This window comes from Vigna angularis, chromosome 1 (genome assembly GCF_016808095.1).
Source record: "Vigna angularis cultivar LongXiaoDou No.4 chromosome 1, ASM1680809v1, whole genome shotgun sequence".
Taxonomy (NCBI): domain Eukaryota; kingdom Viridiplantae; phylum Streptophyta; class Magnoliopsida; order Fabales; family Fabaceae; genus Vigna; species Vigna angularis.
Window position 1 is genome coordinate 50,783,030 of NC_068970.1, and position 11,699 is coordinate 50,794,728.

Here is an 11,699-nt window from a genome sequence, read left to right on the forward strand (position 1 = left end):
GTGGATAGTGTACTGTATGTGGTCAGGGACCCATTGGCCATGCTACTTATAACCTTTAAGTGGGTTACCCATGACAAATGGAATCTTACTATCTACCAAGATCCTAGTAGGATACCAGATACCAAATGTCGACTATCGATCACCGAGTAATATGTCTCTCACCCCAAAGTATGCATCTATTTAACAATCATGTTGTTCACTAAGCCAGATACTACCTACTAGTGCCTTCTTATGCCTGTCGAAGACATTATCGCTCTAGATAACTTAACCAAAAGAAAATAGGTATAAACTCTCACAACTAAGCTCGTCATTGTGTCTTTGACCCAATGTGTTCATAATTGAGGCCTAATCAAATGGGTTTATGGTAAGCAAAATATCCTTATAAATATTATTTGAACCATAATTTGACTTCACTTTTTTCATTAATCCAAATTTTGATCAGAATCTTTAACTTGAGTGTCAAAATTTTTTTAAGGGTTAAATATGTTTTTGGTCCCTTAACTTTCAGTGAAAATTGGAATTAGTCCCTCTTCAAAACTTTGGCCTAATTTAGTCCCCAAACTTTAAAAATGTGTGAATTTAGTCCTTTTAACTAAATTTTGTTAGGCTTATTTGATGTTTCAAGTGTGTTTCATGATAGCATTTGAGTTGTTTACACTGTTTGACACATTTTTGCTTCAATGTTAATTGAGAAATGAGTTTGAAACATCAAATAAAGTTAACAAAATTTAGTTAAAATGATTAAATTCACACATTTCTAAAGTTTGAGGACTAAATTGGTCCAAAGTTTCAAAGAGGGACTAATTCCAATTTTCAATGAAAGTTAAGCGACCAAAAGGATATTTAACCCCTTTTTTAATAAACATTCCATGTCCAGTAAGTTCAATTTACAAGGAAGATTTTACAAGGTAAGTTCGGTTTCAAACCAACAAGTATTGTTCTGTGTCGGAACTGCCAGTTGAACCTGTTTACGTCATTGCAACCTTACCGACACTAGCACTAGAACCGGTTCGTGGTTCAACTTTCACTTTCGCCGCTTCTCTAGGGTCTGCAGTAATTTTGGCAACTCTCATGGAAGTTTCAAGGGCATTCTTCTTCAGAGAACTCATAAGCCTTTTCGACATGCAAGCACTGTGAATGTGAGACCATCCCAAATTTCCCACGAGGGTTCCACAAGGTCTCTAGAGCTGGGGCCAAGGAGAGAAACCAGTGTCGACACGTGGTAGAGAATGACATTGTACCAACACTGCAACCATAGCAAAGGTTTGCATATGGCAAACGTAAGTCTCCTTCGATTCGCAAGCAGGATTGCACATGACTGTGCATGTAACAGTTTACAAAGTTTGCTGAATGGACGACTGCTTCACCTAGAACATTCTCGCCGGGATGGATCGCGCCATCATGGATAACGTCAAAGTGCTCTCTCTCTCCCTCGGCAGCAACTCAGCAACTCTGCATCGTCAAAGTGCTCTCTCTCTCCATTATTGTAAGACGATTTTAAGATATGAATAGGGGATTATCATGTTCGGTTTAACGATTCCGATGGACGATGAAGTTGTTGTGACAAATTATGTAGTGGGTGGGGATCAGACACTTGAGTGCCACGATGGTGTTGTTGGTTTTATTAAAGCATAATGAAAATTCTAGAATATTGTAGAAACTCCTAAAATAGAAGAAAAGAAATGTATTACATGTTCTAGAATATTGTAGAAAAGCCTAAGATAGGAAGAAAAATCAAGAATATTCTACATAAGTAAAAATCTAGGACATTCCACATAAGTTGTGGCTAGCATGTTCTAGAATAATATATGGGTCTATAAATACCCATGAACTCTACCATTTGATGTATGTAGACAACATCTACCATTTGTAAGAAGCCAACATCTACTACAACTAAAGACAACTACAACATTTCTTCCAACTATTACTTTCACATTCCATTATCTCCACATTTTTTCTACATTCAACTATCTCTACATTTTCTCTATCCCAAAAATTATTCCTTTCACAACCTTAAAATACTAACAATGGTACCAGAGCTATGTTCGGTCATCTATTAGTCGTAGATAAAAAAATTCAACTACCTCAAACAAAACTATAACGCCATTCTATACTACTTCCAAAATATTTTCTCAACTCATGGCTTCTACCAATCAAAATCATCAATTCCAGTACTTATTTTCGTAGAAGAAAATTATGATTTTTGGAGTGTCAAAATGAAGACACTCTTTCGTTCTCAAGATTTATGGGACATCATAGAAGAAGGATTCACTATTCCAGAAGACACATCCACTCTTACTACAGCTCAAAAGAAGGAGTTGAAGGAAAACAAGCAGAAGGATTCAAGGGCTTTATTTATTCTTCAACAAGTAGTTGATGACACAATTTTTCCAAGGATAATTGGTGCCACAAGTGCAAAACAAGCTTGGAACACAAAGAGGAGTTTCAAGGAAGTGACGAGGTACGCAAGTTAGTCAGATGAGAGCCTATGGGGAAAATATTCTTCACAAAAAGACCGTTGAGAAAATTTTAATTTCTATTCCCCAAAAATATGATGCAATCGCAACCGCGATTAAACAAACAAAAGATTTGGCTACATTGTCAGTCACACAACTAATGGGCTCTCTTGAAGCTTATGAACAAATATTGAAAAGGCATGAAGAAGACTCGGTTGGAAATGCCTTTCAATCAAAACTAAAATTAGAGTCTCAGAATAAAGAATATGAAGGAAATAAAAGTAGAGAAGAAATTCTAGAAATAAAGAAAATCCTAAAAACTTCTCTATGACTCATCAAGGAAAATATCCTCCATGTGGCATATGTAAAAAGACAAGTCACTTGGAAAAAGATTGTTGGCATCATGGAAAACCTCAATGCCAGTATTGCAAGAAATTTGGTCCTGTAGAGAAGTATTGTCGTAATAAAAATAAACATCAAGCAAACTTTGCGGAAGAAGATAATCAGGAGAAACTTTTATTCCATGCCAGCCAAGAATCTCCTAGTGGAGAAGGGAGTTGGTACTTGGATAGTAGATGTAGTAATCACATGGCAAAAGATCAAATTATCTTCAAAGACATTGATAAATTTGTCAATGTCAAAGTTCGGCTAGGAAATGGCACCACAATAAAGTCTCGAGGTAAAGGAACTGTCATGGTGGGGACAAAGAAAGGTAGGAAATTCATCAAGGATGTTTTACTAGTTTTCAATCTTAAAGAGAATCTTTTAAGTATTGGCCAAATGATGCAGAGTGGATATTCTCTTCATTTTGAGAAAGATACATGCAAAATTTATCATAGTAAAATGATAGAAATTGGCCAAGTAAAAATGGAGAAGAGAAATAGAAGCTTTCCAATATGCTTCAAAAATTGGAACTAATATTTCCATGAAGGTAGAAGTTGATGACTCATGGCTTTGGCATAGGAGATTTGGCCACTTCAACTCACATGCCTTAAAGCTTCTATATCAGAAAAACATGATGAGAGATCTTCCATGCTTGAAAGAGAATAATGAATCATGCGAAGGATGTCTCCTCGGAAAACAACACTAATTACCATTCTCGACACACAAAGCATGGAGAGCAAAAGACTTATTAGAGTTGATTCATACCAATGTTTGCGGATCGATGAGAACGCCTTCACATCACAACAACAGGTATTTCATCCTCTTTATTGATGACTTCTCTAGAATGACATGCGTCTACTTCTTAAAAGTAAAGTCAGAAGTCTTCGAAGTATTCAAGAAATTCAAGGCCCTTATTGAGAAGCAAAGTGGAAAAAAGATAAAAGCACTTAGAAGTGACCGTGGCAAGGAGTACACATCTCGCGAGTTTGACAAATTTTGTGAAAATGAAGGCACATAGTGGCAACTTACAGTCGCATATACTCCACAACAAAATGGCATGTCAGAGAGAAAGAATCGCACAGTTATGGAAATGACAAGATCAATGCTAAAAGAGAAAAGTATACCTAACACTTTTTGGGCTGAAGCAGTCTACACTGCAGTTTACATTCTAAACAAATTTCCAACTAACGCAGTCCAAGACAAGACTCCTATTGAAGCTTGGAGTGGAAGAAAGCCATCAGCTAAACACCTACGAGTATTTGGGTCTATCTGCTACATACATGTTCCTGATCAAAGGAGGCACAAGCTTGAATACAAGACTATACGAGGAATATTCTTGGGATATAGCACACAATCAAAAGGCTATCGAGTCTACAACCTACAAACAAAAAAGCTCATCATCAATCGAGATGTTGAAGTTGGTGAAAATGCTTCATTGAATTGGGAAGAAGAAAAAGTTGTTAAAAGCAACATTTTACTTCCAATGCAACAATCTCAAGAAGAAACTCAAGAAGAGGAAGAAAATTCAGGTACGCTTTCTCCACCTCCACAACAACAAGATTCTTCACCTTAATCTAGTCCAAGAAGACTAAGATCTTTGGTAGACATGTACGAAACTTGCAATATGGTCATGATTAAGCCCAACTGTTATGAAGAAGCATCAAAGCAAGAACTATGGTCAAGGCAATGGGAAGAAGATCAAATTGAAGATATGTTACCAAGATCAAGATATGAAACTACTACGCACTTTGCTTGGAGTTACTGAATTTGCATTAAGGAGGAGTATTAAAGCATAATCCAAATTCTAGAATATTGTAGAAATTCCTAAGATAGAAGAAAAGAAATGTAATACAAGTTCTAGAATATTGTAGAAAAGCCTAAGATAGGAAGAAAAATCAAGAATATTCTATATAGGTAAAAATATAGGACATTCCACATGAGTTGTGACTAGCATGTTCTAGAATAATCTATGGGTCTATAAATACCCATGAACTCTACCATTTGATGTATGTAAACAACATCTACCATTTGTAAGAAGCCAACATCTACTACAACTAAAACCAATTACAACACTTCTTCCAACTACTACTTTCACATTCCATTATCTCCACATTTTCTCTATATTCAACTATCCCTACATTTTCTCTATCCCATTAACTATTCTTTTCACAACCTCAAAATACTAACAGGTTCCCTCCATTATAACCTCCACCGCAGCAGAAGTTGTGGCTTGTGTGGTCTGTCTCCCAATTAGAGGTTACAACCCAATCATAAATAAAGTGTGGACCCATCTGTTTAAGTTAATTATTTTACCCAATTTCAATAAATTTAACCGTATTTTAAAAAAATATTGTATGATGACTTTTAATATAATGTTGTTGATTAATGTGTATAAATTGAAATTTTAAAATGATAAATATTTGATTGTATTTTTATAAGTCAATGATACATGTAATAAGATATCTTTTAAACTAAGTTATTTTTAGATCTAATTTTCAAATTAAATATATAATTACTAAATTTAATATTGTAAGAATTAGAATTATAAGGAACTAAAATGATATATTACTATTTTAAAAGCAATATATTAAGAATTTTTTTAAAGAAGTTTAGATATTATTATTTTAAACCAGTGAGTATCTTAATTATGACATAAAGAAAAATATAAGAGAATTTATATCTTAATTTTAGCACATTCAAAGAATTGGAAGCTTGTAATTTTTCTATGACATTACTTGTGTAATAAGTCAACTACGAATAAATTATTAAAGACTGTTATAACGTATTAGGAAATTCATCAAGTTGATGTTCTCATCATTATTTATTTTGCAAAAACTCTTTAGCTAGATAGAAAAAAATATTTATTTATAATATTCTTATTCTTCCAAAATTATTTGACAATGGTTTCTTATCCGTATTATGTGTATATAGTAAAATTATACTACCTATACCTTTTATTTTAAAGGATAGAACAAAACACGGTGAAGTAGAAGGGAAACTCTAGAGCTGTCAAAATAGGTCACAACTCGCGAGCTAACCCGGCACACCACGGGTTTGAGTCGGCTTGGGTTAGAAAAAATTGTATTTTTTTTACGCGGATTAGATTTCAACCCGGCTCGTTTAAACCCGGCTCATGCGGGTTGAACCCGTGGTGGGCCGGATTGGCCCACCAATCCACCTACATAATTTTATTTTATTAAAATTTAATTTTAATTTTATAAAAAAGTATTTATTATTTTGTTTTTGCTTGAAAAAGTTATTTAAGTTCCTTATTTTCAAAATTAATTAAACACCCATGTTGGGAGTGAAATTTGGGAGTGAAATTTGTTTAGATTTGTATTATAGAAAGTTTGTAATTTTTTTTTTATTTAAAAAAAATTGTAATTAAGTGAGCTAGTGAGCCAACCCGTTTACCCACCAACCTGTGGTGGATCGAGCCGGGTTCGAATTTTTCTGGCTCGCTAATAAATGAGCCGGGTTGGGTTAGCTTACTAAGTAACCAACCCGTGGTGGGTCAGGTCGGGTGGCTCGTTTTGACATCTATACTCTAATGCAAGCACCACCATTATGCAACTAATCAAGTAGAAGGGAAATTTAAGTTAGCTTGTAGGTAATCATGAGAAGAGTGCAATACAAAAGAAAATCAGGTGAGGTAGTTGCAGCTGAGATATGAAATGAAATGTTGAAATGAAATTGTAGAAATAACATGTTTTAAAGCTTGTTATTTAGAACATGAAGAAATATTAAGTTAACAAGCTATTTGTATTTTTAATGTTCACATTTATTTTATATAATATTAATTACTTTTGATTTAAGATTATTATGATTTATTATTAAACATATATGTCGTTAATAAAATTAAGCAAATCATTTGAATTATTCAAAAGTTAAATTAGTTGTATTATAGGTGGTTTCTGAAACCTCAAAGTAAGAAAATTCAGAAATTTTTGGTGATTTTGAGTAACCTATAGTCAGGGAGGTTTTAAGTAGCTGCAGCACTTATCGGCGGTTTCTGTAAAAACCTTGTAACGGGTTACAGTTTTAGAATCTCTTATAAATAGTGATGATTTTTATAAATTTCCGTAAATAGTGACAGTTTTGTCAAAACTTCATAAATTATTTGTCGATGGTGATCTTTCTAACAGTTTTTTCAACCGTAGAAAATTTCTTTATTGGAGTTAAAACTGTTGATAGTATGAAAATAAACCTCTAATAAAATCATATACTTTTGTATTGTTTTTGCAAATAAATTTTTAAAGACAGATATCACATATTAAGAAATTTATCTGGTTCATGTTCTCATCATATTTTATTTTACAAAACTCTTTAGATAGACAAAAAAAATATTTACTTATAATGCGCTTATTATTTCAAAATTATTTGACACTAGTACAGTTAAAGGAAATGGCACCGGTTCCTGAACCGAGGCATATTCAGGCGAGGTAAAAAGTGATAGACTTTATGCCTCGGTTTTGAAACGAGACAAAAAATGGTACGATTCAGCCTCGGTTATTAGAACCGAAATTGTTCCTCTCCCTCTACTGCCTTGGTTGGAGGCTGAACAGGCAGTAGGGTCTTTTTTTTATTTTTTTTTTTCGTTATGATTTTCCTAGACTGTCATAGAGTATTCTGGCAGTGGCACAGATAATAATCACAAACTATGAGCGTTATTATGCTCAACGTAATTTCAAAGACTGAAAACATGCACACAAATAATCTACCTTAGTTAATTTTCACTAACACATTACACACTAACTTGCCTAGAGAGTTCACATCTTCGTTGCAAATTACACAAATAAGAAACTTTGAACAAGGAGAGAACTCGATTAAGCAAAACCATGGAGTTCTTTTCTCCGTAAAAGACTGATATATACATTAGACCAGCTCTTCATTTTTCTCCACAACCCTCACCCCTTTTGCAGATCTGAGCACATTAGCCTGCTTTGAAAATGATGGCAAATTAACACAGGAATTTAATTTTGGTGCCTCGGGGTCGGTCTCCTTGATAAAGTTAACAACACCTCCAATGAACTTGATCATGCTCAGATTCAAAACCAGACCAAACCAGACCAAACAAACGTACAAAGGAAGCAAGTAAAACAAATCAAAACAAAATGTCAGATTCAAAAGATCATTCTCAGATTCAATTCAACAAAATGCAAAACTCTACTGATGCAAAACTCTACTGAAACCAAATGCAAAACCCAAAGCAACTACGGTCAAAAGCTCTCCAGCGACGGTCATAGCTGCCTGAAACCCGAAGCAGCTACCCGAAGCAGCTACCCGAAGCGGCGCTCGTGAGCATCGTTCCTCCGCCCTCCGCATTTGCCTCCGCCGCTTCTCCTTCTCCTCCGCCGTCATCAAACCCTAATTCGCACCACCACCATCAACATCAGAAAAACCCTAATCTGACCACCACCACCACCACTATCACTGCCGCCACCATTGACTCACCACCACCGCTTGCTCTTCCCTACAGAGGCGACGCACTCGCAGGAGATTTTGGAGCAGTAGTCTTCAGAGCGAGACCGAGAGAGCGATGGAGCGAGAGAGCGAGACTGAGAGAGCGACGGAGCGAGAGAGCGAGCCAGCGAGAGAGCGACGGAGCGAGAGAGCAAGCCAGCGAGAGAGCAAGCCAGTGAGAGAGCAAGCCAGCGAGAGAGCGAGGGGAGGCGATAGCGAGGGAGGCGAGATCGAGGGGAGGGAGGCGAGACCGAGGGAGGCGACAGCGAGGGAGGCGAGACCGAGGGGAGGGAGGCGAGAGCGAGGGAGGCGAGAGTGAGGGGAGGGAGGCGAGAGCGAGGGGAGGCGAGAGCGAGGGGGCTAGGTTTTCGTTCAATTTGGGGAAAAAATTTGGGGAAATAAGAGGCTTATATGCCTCGGTCCTTCTTGGGCCTAAGGTAGTAGAGGCTTATACGCCTCGGTCATTCCTACCAACCGATGCAGTATACCCCTTCCACCTCGGGTTTCTCTTAACCGCGTCAGAAACCGTGTCAGAAATCACTAATTAGGCACCGGTTGCTTTCACAACCGAAGTGGTAGCCCTTTTTGGCACCGGTCTAGTCTGAACCGAGGCCTATAAGGTCTCGTTAATTACGGAACTGCCACCGTGTCTGAATAGACAGCGGTTTGGTGTAAAGAGAGGTCTATTGTGCGAGTTTAAAAGCACATTTTGTACTAGTGTGACTATGTTTTCTTATCCGTATTATATGTGTATATAGTAAAATTATATACTTATACCTTTTGTTAAAAGGACAGAACAAAACATGGTTGTAATAGATAGGTGCACAAGTTTGATGCATTTGTACATGATCACTTCAAATTGATATAGGGTAGAGTTCATTACTGAAACGTTACTATATAGTATACATCAAATTTTTTTTCTGGTGATTATTACATTGTGCCTATCTCTATGACTAACTTGTTTCCCAAAAGAAAGAAGAAACTGAAGAAAAAAGTGCTTTTATTGTTGGAGGAAGATATGTTGGCACAGGCATCATTTCTAGGAGAAGAGGTAAAGGAGAATCAAATTTAAGGACCTGAATCACTTGCCTTATAGAGGGCCTGAATGAGTAATCTGGATGAACACACCAAAGGCCAACAACCACTAAACGGATCATGTTTCTCATCAAATTCTCCACGTAACTTTGGGTCAACTGCTTCAAGTGACCTTCCCAATCCATAGAGCTTCCAAACCCACTCAACTAGAGTTATTTCACCCTCCTCAGCTTTTAGCTCAACACATTTTCTTCCACAAGCTATCTCCAACAACACAACCCCAAAGCTGTAAATATCAGATTCCTTAGTAGCCTTTCCTGAACTGAAATATTCAGGTGCAATATAGCCCCTAGTCCCTGCTATATGTGTGGTTTGTGACCCTTTCTCATGGTCCACCAGCCTAGCCAAACCAAAATCACCAAGCTTAGCATTGAAACTTGAATCCAACATAATGTTGCTTGATTTAATATCTCTGTGAATCACACATTGCTCCCACTCTTCTTGTAGGTAAAGCAATGCTGAAGCCAAGTCCAAAGCTATATTATACCTCACTCTCCAAGTTAAGAAGCTTTTCACTCCATAAAGGTGAGAGTCTAAGCTTCCATTTGGCATGAACTCGTATACGAGGACAAAGTCATTCTTCTCATGACACCAACCAATGAGTTCTACTAAATTCCTATGTCTCAGTTGGCTTATTACCTTCACTTCTGTCACATACTCCTTCATTCCCTGTTTAGAATCTCTTGATATTCTCTTGATAGCAGCATAGGACTTCATGTCTTTCAAATAACCTTTATACACAGCACCAAAACCACCTTGCCCCAGCTTCTCAGACTCAGCAAATTTGTTTGTAGCACTTGCTAGCTCATTATAGGAGAAGCTCTTAGGTCCAGTGCCCTTTGGGAATTCATCATCAAAAACTAAAATTTCTTTTCTATCTCTATTCCTCTTCCACAATAAAGTAAAAACCAACCCTGACAAACTCAAAGCCAAGCCAAGACCAATTCCAAGCCCTACCCACAATCCTATTTTCTTTCCTTTTTTAGAATCAATAAGACTGGAATCTGGTGGGATTTTGTCATCGCTTTGTAGACTTGAACTAAATGACCATGATCTCAATGTATGAACCTCATACAATCTTCCTGTTGCGGCAGCAAAACCAAGAACAACCCTCCCCGGTAAGTGATCTCTCAAATCAACCTTGTATGAAATGTATTCTTCAACTGGTTTACTATCATTGTACATTGTGAATGAAACGCTCAAATTTAGAGTACTTGAATTGTACTTAATGCTGCAATTATAAACATTCCAAATTTGAATATCTGTCAACCATGACTTAGTTATGTTGGACTTCATAGAGTTGAAATTCAGACCTACATGAGTGCTACCCGAAGGGTCCCATAATTCGTTGTGGAAGGTGTCAAACTCCACTGCTACAAACGGGTGTTGAGTTGAATTCAATACTTGTTCTCCATCCACAAGTCCAAGACCACCTCCTTCTTTAATATCCTTTAGAAGTGGGAGATTAGGGTCAGCAAGGAAGAAGGCCATTCCATCTCTATAGTATCTCTTTTCTGAAAAGATAACAAAGGAAAATTTAGTACTGAAATCAGCAAGCTTTCTAGACTTCATATCCCAGAGGACCATCTGTTCAAAACTCGTGACTCTCCCAACACTGTAATTGTTGTTTTGGTCTATGGCGTTGGAAGTGACTTGGATAGCTCCTTTCAGAACAGAAGCATCCCCTTCCCATTTTACATCACCATTCTTAAAGTTGGGGTAGTCAAAGGATAGTGAGTTTGCAAGAGGGAGTATTTGAAGGATGAAAATTGTTCTCATTGCATGACAGAAAAGAATTGGATTATGAACAGTCTTATGCCACCAAGCCATCTATAAGTGAGAGGAATGCTAGTTCAATGTTTTGTGTTGGAACACTTTCTTGTATGAAAGATTTACATATATATTTAGTTTTATGTTTTTATGTACATGATTGTATTTTTGCTTATTTAATTGAATTCCAAAGTCTTATTCTAGATTATATAGTTGTCTTAATTCCATTAAGTTCTGTCATGGCCTACCTTGCCATATAGATTAGCGATGAGTACAATGTTTTTTGTCGATGGTGATAGACGTGAGTTGTGACTTAGTCTGAAAATCCATACAGGATCACGAAAGCCGAAATTTCTGTATCTTATAATTTCTATCCTTTGTTTTGTGTTGATTTTGAGAATGTAGGATGGTCTTCATTCTTGAAACTTAGTGTACGAATCAAATTTGGCCGGCATTGTGGGAGTTTGTTAACTTGGTGTCTTGACCATCAAAGGAAGAACACTCCATTTTAACTCTTTCAATTATTAGGAT

The 11,699-nt window shown here is 36.7% G+C and overlaps 1 pseudogene; it reads right to left on the reverse strand.

Annotated features, from left to right (window-relative positions):
• Positions 1–9,256: 9,256 nt before the first annotated feature.
• LOC108326535 (L-type lectin-domain containing receptor kinase IX.1-like) lies at positions 9,257–11,228 on the reverse strand (annotated as a pseudogene).
• Between the last annotated feature and the right edge of the window lie 471 nt (positions 11,229–11,699).